We start from the raw sequence: 9,038 nt of genomic DNA, 5'->3' as shown, positions 1-9,038 counted from the left end.
TGTTTCATGGGGAATAGGTTGCCTTGTAGGGTTGGGAAAAAACTACTTGAGATCCAAATCTAACCACCCACAAGGAGTTGAAAAATTATTGGTCATCTTCCATACCACAGTGATATCCATGCTGAACCCATCATCTTTGCTTAAAGTACGAAGAAGTCAAGACAGGACTGAAAAGAACTCTGGGTCTGAAGAAAGTTCTGATAATAAATAGGTAATAAAGGATCCCAAAGTGCTCTTTCAAAAAGGTGCAAAGTCTGTGAAAGAAAGAAAAATAATAATAACTGTGCTTTTTCTTGCTGTCTTGAAACAAACTTTAAGAAACATACCTTTTTTTAAAGTGTTCTCTTTATTCACCACCATGCTTAATTGCAAACAATTGTAAAGTATGCTTGCTACTAAATTACTTTAGTAGATTAATCCTGTACTTAAGTGGTTTCCTCTGGACAGAGTTTAAACCACATGTTAATGTCTCAGGGTCTTGAAAATTCTCTGTATCCATTCTTAGCTATTTGGAAATCTTTCAGAAATTGTTTGTACATGATCTCACCTTGTTATGATACAATTCCGTATTCCTCAGTACATGTAAATTCTTTGCATTGGACTGGAACTGCTAATTAGTTCTCAGGAGAGTGAATTGTTAACCCCTGCTTTGTGTACCATTTGATCAGTCCATACTTCAGTTCTGTTCACCCAGTGTCTATTATTTTGGAACAGGAGTAGTCTTTCCTCCACTTTTTGATTTCTAAAAGGGCTGTGGAAAAGAATTTCAGCCAGGTGATTCTCAACATCAATATCATAGTTTCAGATAAACACACACACATGTACACACACACACACACACACACACACACACAGAGGCACACACACATACACACATGCACTTACACACACACATCCACACACACACAAATATGCATTCACATACAGGAACTGAAGTGGGTTTACAAGTGACCGAATACAAATATAAAAGTCAGCTAGAGTTATGTAATTAGATTCAGGTTGCTATTCAAAAGTAAAATAAAATAATATAAAATTAGAATCTTGAGTCTTTATGAATATAATGAAACAAAAATAAAATTCCATTTAAGTGTGCTGAAAATATTGAAGACATTGACAAATTACCATGACACCAAAACTACAGTATTGTTTTAGGCATGAGTCACCCATACAGAAAGACATTAATTATATTCTCCTCAGACTCATTGTTCTGAGTCTACTTACATGGAGTAAGGACCATTCAGGTCAAAATGTTGGTAAAAAAATGACGAGATGTTGAAAGCAATGCATAAAGTATTGAAGAGACACACAGTCTTTCCATAGGCATTAAGTAATTCTCTTTTAACTTCTATTACTTTAAAAGGAAATACAAAAGAAAATACATTAAAATATTTTAAATATGAAAGGAAAATAATTTAAAATAATTTCATTGCTCCATATTTGGTTCTTGTTAAGATGACAGATATCCTCCTAATGCTTAACTGCGATAAGCGAAGCAAGAAACACTTTGTGGTATCGGTGTCAAGTACATATAATCTCAACCTAAAAGAGGAAAACCACTGGGCAAATCCAAATTCAGAGACATTCTTGCAAGGTAAGTAGTTATCTTCAAAGGTGTGGTCACAGAAGATAAAAATAGTAATGAATTATCACAAAACTGAATGACTTAAGATATGTAATAAGTAAATGTTAACTGGATTTCTGGATTAGATATGGGCATAGAAAGTGTACAGTTCTAGAAACATTGTTGTTATGATTTGGTAAACCTACTGTGTTACTTGTAACAATTTTTTTTCAATTTTCTGATTTTTGAGAATTAGTCATTAGATTGCTTAAAGTATAAAAATTCAGGAATTAGGACACGACATAAAACCATACTGTTTCCTAGCAATTAAATCGGTTTTTCCTGTATAGTTTGAATTCTTCTTTATTTTTTGTATTTATTTATTTTTTTAATTTATTTATGTCTCAAATGCTGTCCTCCTTCCTGTTTTCCCCCCAGAGTCCCTTAAAACAAACAGCATCCCTTTCCGATTACTTCTTTCAAAAAGACAAAGCAACACTAGTTAAAAGTCATGTTTAGTCCCTTGATAGCTGTTCCTTTGGCCACACATTTGAAAATCTATATCATTGATAGTGCAGACATTAGGAAATATCTTCAAAAATGATCTTCAAAAATTAAATATTCTCCAGTAATCAGCTATCAGCTATCAGCTTGACAAAAGTGGAAGAATCCATGAACAAAAATATCCTTGTAATGTACGTAGAGAAAATTGATCAGACAAGAAGGAAAACATGTAGCAACCATCCTGGATTCAACACAATAGAGCCTACGTTCCTGTACTGTATTCTTCATGAGTTTATAGAGTTTATGGGCTAATACCAGGAAAAGAACTCCTACAAAAACCAGCAGCAAATTAACCACAAACTGCAATATTTATACAAGCCAAAGAAATATGTGTAAAGTATTATTTTCAGCTCTATATGAGAATATTAATATTTTTAATTCGTATATTAATAAAATTTTAATTTCATTTCTGCAAATTTTTATTGCAATTTTTTAAATAAATAGATTTTAAGTGACTTATGTGATCATTACCTTTTAGTGGTTTTGATTGCACTATAGAACAATAAACTGTTTATTTGACTGTGATCATTACTATGAATATTCACGAAAATCAAATTATGTCAAGCAGGAACTGCTCTTCTGTTTTTATACTTTTAGTTGTACATATGCTTGTTCACATGTGCAACACATGCATGCCTACTGTCCAGGAGGTTGAAGAAGGTGTGAGGTTCCGTGATGCTGAAATTACAGCCACTTGTGAGCTGTCAACGGGTTCTCTGGAAGAACAGGTAATGCTATTAATCACCGAATCATTCATTCATCTGCAGCAAACACCATTTTTTGTAAATATAGTGACTAAATTGTACTGTCTTCTGCATAGACTACTGTTTTCTCAAATGTGATAATTTAATATTAAACATACACCCACCTGTTCTTAACTTCATATATATATATATATGTATATATATGTATATATATGTATATATGTATTTGTATATATGTATATATATATATCATACACACACAAATACATACACAGCCACACACACTCACACTCACACACACACACACACACACACACTGCTCTTACATTCAAGTTTACTTACTTATTTACACACACACACCTTCTTCTTACCTTCAAGTAGACTTAGTTATTTTCATAGTTATTTGTTTATTTATACACTTTACATGCTGCACACTGCCCCCTCCAGTTCACCCCTCTCACAATCCTTCTCCCAGCCTTTTCTCCTCTGAGCAGGAGGGGAACCCTCGGGTATCTCCTCACCTTGCATATCTAGTCTCTGTGATCACACCATCTGCTAGTGAGGACAGACACAGCAGCCTAGATGAATGGGTTGAGGAGGTAGAGGTCATATCCAGAAAGAGGCAGAGAGCTGGGGTAAAAGATGCCCATGAATCAATGGGTGTTTCCTTAGTTGAGACTCACAGCCTCAGTGATATGGACCTGAAGAAGCAATCTCCGGTAGCCAGAGAGCAACCCAAATGGAGTGATAAAGACACCTACTTTTGACCCAAAATTTATTCTGACCACAAGAAATGAAGGCGCCGTGCATAGAACAGAGAGTGAGGAAATATCAACCAATGGTTAGTGCAGATCGAGACCCATCCCATGGATGAGCACCAATCCCTGACACTATTACTGACACTCTGTTATGCTTGGAGAAAGGAGTCTAACATGGCTTCCCTCTGAGACACTCCACTAAGCTGCTGACTCAGACAGAAGCAGACATCCATTAGCCATACCATGGGTGGTGCTTGGGGACACAGATGGAAGAACAGAATGAAAAGGATTATGGCCTCTAAGGATATAGGCATTCCACAGGCTTTGTCTTCATGTGGGTACCGAACAACTAGAATTGGGTTTCCCCAAAACATGTTGTATGTAGATGGGACATCTGTTTCTTTAAAATTCATTCATTTATTTACTCACTTTACATCCCAAGATCGGTGCTCCATCTTCAAGGTACGCCAACACCCATTGTCAGGGGAACCCATAAAAAGACAAAGCTATATATTTCCTACCTATGTCCTGGTGGCTCAGGCTCAGTCCATATTCACTCTCTGGTTGGTGGTTCAGTCTTTGACAAACCCCAAGAGTCCCCATGAGTTGATTCTATTGGTCTTTCTGTGAAGTCCCTCATATTATCTGGGCCTCGATTCTTCACCTGTTTTTTTAAAGACTCCCCAAGCTCCAGCTAATGTTTGGTGGTGAATCTTTACACTTGTTTCTCTCAGCTATAGGGTGGAGTCACAGAGAGGAAAGTTATACTAGGAATCTGTCTGCAAGCATGATAGAATATCTTTAATGTATCAGAGATAGGTGATTGCTCACGCGGTAGGTCTCAATCTGTAATAACCATTGGTTGGACATTCCTTCCATGTCTACTGTTTCTATCTTTGTCTCTGAAGATCTTGTAGGCTGTGTTCACTTTTGATTGAAGGTTTAATGGGTGGGTTTTTTTCCTTGTCACATCACTGTGAGTCATTCCTGGCTACAGAATTGGCAAATTAAGGATCTGTACCCTCATTGCTACAGTCACCCCAATAGACATCCTGGGGACTCGCCTTTCCCAGTTCTCTGGATCTTCCTTGAGATGTGCACCCCACACTTGTGATTTCCATTCTCTTTTCCCTGCTTTCCCTATAACTAATTCCTCCAAAGCCTACTCCCTTCCCTACCTCCCCTCCCATTCAGTTTCCTCCCTCCCTCCATCCTCCTCAATATTTATTATGCTAAATGCATTTTAAAGTCAATATTTAGGAAAAAACACTGAAAAGTGTAGGAAGTATCCCACTCACATGTTGCTAACAGTGGACTGTGCTAGTGGAAATTTGTCTCTACAACCTCTCAGTACTAGAAGTCGTCATAGGCTTCCTATGTGTATAGATATTTGGTCTTTCTCAGATTTCTGGCGCGTTTGGAGACTGATTATAGTCTCATTGCTTATCAGGCCGTATAAATCTGGATATAGATATTTTTTGGATAGTTATCAGATAGTATACAAGCTAGCCAAGACATAATATAGATTTTAAGCCTTTCTCAAGCTGAAATGAAGAACTAAATATTATTTCTAACTGATATAGTAACAGACTGGGTGTTGAATATATCAAATGCTTTATAAATTGTTGAATGGTAATAATCTTACTCAATTGATATATAAATGAAAAGTCTGTTTAACTGGACAAAAAGGGGGAAACATTGTTTACACTGAAGTTATCTGTATTTTGATGCTAATCCACTGCTCTAAGGACAGCTGCCTTGTCCTGTACTCAGAACTCAGGTGAATTCTGCAAAACCACTTTACCATTAAATTTGTGAAGTACAGGTGAGGGGCAGGTCCAGTATAGAAGGAGGCCTATCATTGGAGGAAGGAAGGATGGGCAGGAAAGAAGTTTGAAGGAAGTAGAAGAGACTAGAGGAAAAAGGAGAGACAGAAAGAGGAGAGGTGAGAAGCCACAACAGGTGAAGTTAAGATTCTGCTCTGTGTATTTACTGGTTGTTATTAATGTTCCAAAGGTATGGATGGTACCAGGCTTGGTATGCTTAAGTGGGCTATTATATCTTATCAATTGGGTCAAAGATTATTTTGTTGTGTGTTCTTTTATGTGAGGATTTGAGTGTAAGAATGTGTGTGGCAGTAAGAGACACTGGGCAGATGAGGTGTAGGGCTGTATTCAACCAAGATATCTAGCAGAGGCTTGGGAAACTACAGTGACAGTGTTAGCGGGGTAAAAGACTACTTTTATTTTTATATTTTTGCAACAGCACATTCACTTCTGTATTTGACGTGCTCTAGGTGTGTCCCAAGGAAAGATCTACATCTGGTTCCAGACAGAATGTGCTTCTTAGGTTTATCAATCTTATCTAGTTTTGGTGGCTGATTTTATATATATATATATATATATATATATATTTAACATGGATTCTGAGCAGCTACGTCAAGAATGTAGAATCCACAAATGCCAATGCCAAATAGAATCGCTCCTGTTTTTTGAGCCTATTAAATTTGAAGTTTCACTGGACCTCAAGTTCTTCCCTCCCTGTCAATCCTCCTTTATCTTATCTTTGGCCAGAAGAAAGAATCACATTTTAAAACATCCAAAATGCTGAAATATCACCCTTTGGAACACAGGAAGGTAGATATTACAGAAATGATATCTAATGGGACTACAGAAACATTTTCAATTGTCCCTGCTCTCCTTTTATTTACTCAGGCAGCTATGTATATGCATAAAATAAAAATTTGATAGTTTATCATTTTAAGTAGATACACAATATTTACACTTGCAAATTCACTTTATAGCTTGGCCACCTTTGTTGCCAAAATCATTGCAAAAATCTAGAATTGGTAAACAGAATGTTTGAATACACATACAGGAATATCTATAAAGTCCCCTAACAAGGAATGAACAATTAGAAAATGAAATACAAAATTCACTCAGTTAAATGCCTGTAGAGAAAAAAAAATGGCCTTTGAGAAAGAGGGAAAATCTAGAAAATTGAACAGTTTGTAACAGGAATGGACCCGGTAATAGAGTTATTATCCAGATGAATCTCCTACAACCCATGTTCCTAGATCTTTTCTACCTAATACAAGCCCCTAACGGACTTGGTCCATTAAGAGCCTGTAACCACTGATGAAGAAAAGAGAAGTTTCCAGCTGTAGAGAGATATAGTACAAAGGTTACCACTGTGTCACAGGAGACTCTCCTGGAATAGGCACCCTTGAATCTGGTCAATATATGGAAAGCAGGTAGGCCATGGCAGTTCTCAGTGACATCATCATTTGGCCCTCCCTGAAAAATTTATTGTACCCTGGAGAGCAGTAGCTTTGTGATGTCACAAGGAACTGCATCACAGATATTCCTGCAGTACACCTAGGGAATACTAAATGGCCTCTATTTCAGTACAAACAGTCATTTGGGAGGGAGAACAAAGAGTATGTACATAACAGAAATGAGTAGAAGAATGTTGGCCTTCTGTTTAGTTTAAAAAAATGAAATATGTGGTACATGGGAAAGCACAGTGAGTGCTGTGTAGGGGTTGTGAGGGTTCACTGAACACATAGCCTTGATCTGAGCCTTCCATATATGGGATTCAGGAAGTGCGAACCTCTCAGTAGCATCTGGTTTTCCTTGCTTGTTATGGTTCCTGGGAATCAGAGATTTTTTATCATTAATTTTATTATTCCAAAAGTCAGGTGTTGGGACAGGTATAGTGTTTTTTTTTTCTGAGAGCCCATGCCTTTTATTTTTTCCCCCAAAAGGAAAAAGACCTAAGGAGGAAGGGAAAGACAAGTATTGTATGCTCAGCTCAGAGTAATCTCCTCCAGCTTTGGATTCCTATAGTACAGTTTCTGTCTGACACTGACATCTGGGAGAGAGAAACGCTTCTATTTGAAACTTCATCACCTCATTCTTTCCACTAGTGTTATGCTGACTACCATTCCCTGACAGTGTCCCTCTAGATTTCTGAATCAATATGTCTGATTACCTTGCAGTTTTATTTACTTATATTTCTTTGATTTTTTTTTAATTTTTAAGTTAATTTTAATATTTTTTGGATATTTCTATATCTACATTTTAAATGTTTTTTTCCTCTCCCAGTATCCTCTCCATAAGAGACCTGAACGTTTCCCTTCCTTTACATTTAAACCCCCCTTACTGCCCCTCGACATTTCCTTGAACTGGGAGTCAAACCTAGGGAGAACCAAGGGCCTCTCCTTCCTTTGGTGTCCAACAATGCAATCCTCTGCTACATATGCAGTTGGACCCATAGGTCTGCCCATGTACAGTCTTTGAATACCTGTATAGTACCAGAATGTTCTTGTTCATTGTCATTGTTCTACTGATGGGGTAGAGCATCTTCAGCTCTAGTAAACCTTTCTCAAAATTTACCAAGAAGAGGTCCATTTACAAATCTCTGGTTTGCCACTGGCACTCACTTGTGTAAATAACATGCTCTAGCTGTGTCTCTCAGGAAATATATATAACCTGTCCCTGGAATCATGCACTTCTTAGCTTCATTAAACTTAATCATATCTAATTTTGGTGGCTGATCTATCTATCTATCTATCTATCTATCTATCTATCTAGTTATCTAGTTATCTATCTAGATATCTATTCTTGTCTCTGTCTCTGTCTCTGTCTCTGTCTCTGCATATATATATATATATATATATATATATATATATATATATATATATATATATATATATATGGTGGCTTCTACATCTATGAAATTATGTGAAATTTTAATATGGATTCTGTGCTCCTAGGTGAAGAATGGAGTATCCACAAATGACAATACCAAATATACTCCCTCCTGTTCTTATGATCCTATTGAGGTTGAGGTTTTACTGGAACTCAAGCCATTCTTTTCCCTTCTCATCATCCTGTATCTATTGTTTGGCTTGAAGAAAGTATCATTGTAAAACATCCAAAAGCCTGAAGTCTCACCCTTGGAACACAGGAAGGTAGATATTAAAGAAATGATATCTAATGTGACTACAGAACTGCATTCTATTGTCCATGCTGTCCTTTTATTTACTGATGTCAGGTAATTTCTGCATTAAATAAAAGTTTGGGCGTTTATCATTTGAAGTAGGTACACAATATTTACACTATTAAATTCACTCTTTAGCTTGGCCAGCTTTGTTGCGAAAATCATTGCAAAAACTAGATTTGGAAAACAGAATTATTGAGTACACATTCAGGAATATCTATACAGTCCCCTATCAAGGAATTAACAATTAGAAAATGAAATACATAATCCACTCATTTTAATATCTGTAGGGAAACAATGCCCTTTGGGAAACAGATAGAACTTAGGAAATTGAACTGTTTGTCACAGGAATGGACCTGGTAATAAAATTATCCAGAAGGCTCTCCTACATCCCATGTTACTAGGTATTTTCTACACATGCCAAGACCCTGAATAACTTTGTCCATT

General features: G+C 36.7%; 1 long non-coding RNA gene across 8 annotated transcripts in view; it reads right to left on the bottom strand.

Annotated features, from left to right (window-relative positions):
* Window positions 1-2,586: 2,586 nt before the first annotated feature.
* LOC120099711 (uncharacterized) overlaps window positions 2,587-9,038 on the bottom strand; it is a 43,765-nt gene continuing 37,313 nt past the window's right edge. For all 8 annotated transcript variants that reach the window (XR_010062185.1, XR_010062178.1, XR_010062184.1 and 5 more), the window contains one exon: window positions 2,587-2,841. This is a non-coding gene — a long non-coding RNA (uncharacterized LOC120099711). The remainder of the gene's footprint in view (window positions 2,842-9,038) is intronic.

The sequence above is a fragment of the Rattus norvegicus genome (assembly GCF_036323735.1).
Source record: "Rattus norvegicus strain BN/NHsdMcwi chromosome Y unlocalized genomic scaffold, GRCr8 chrY_unlocalized_21, whole genome shotgun sequence".
Taxonomy (NCBI): Eukaryota; Metazoa; Chordata; class Mammalia; order Rodentia; family Muridae; genus Rattus; species Rattus norvegicus.
This window is presented reverse-complemented; position numbering and strand designations above follow the sequence as displayed.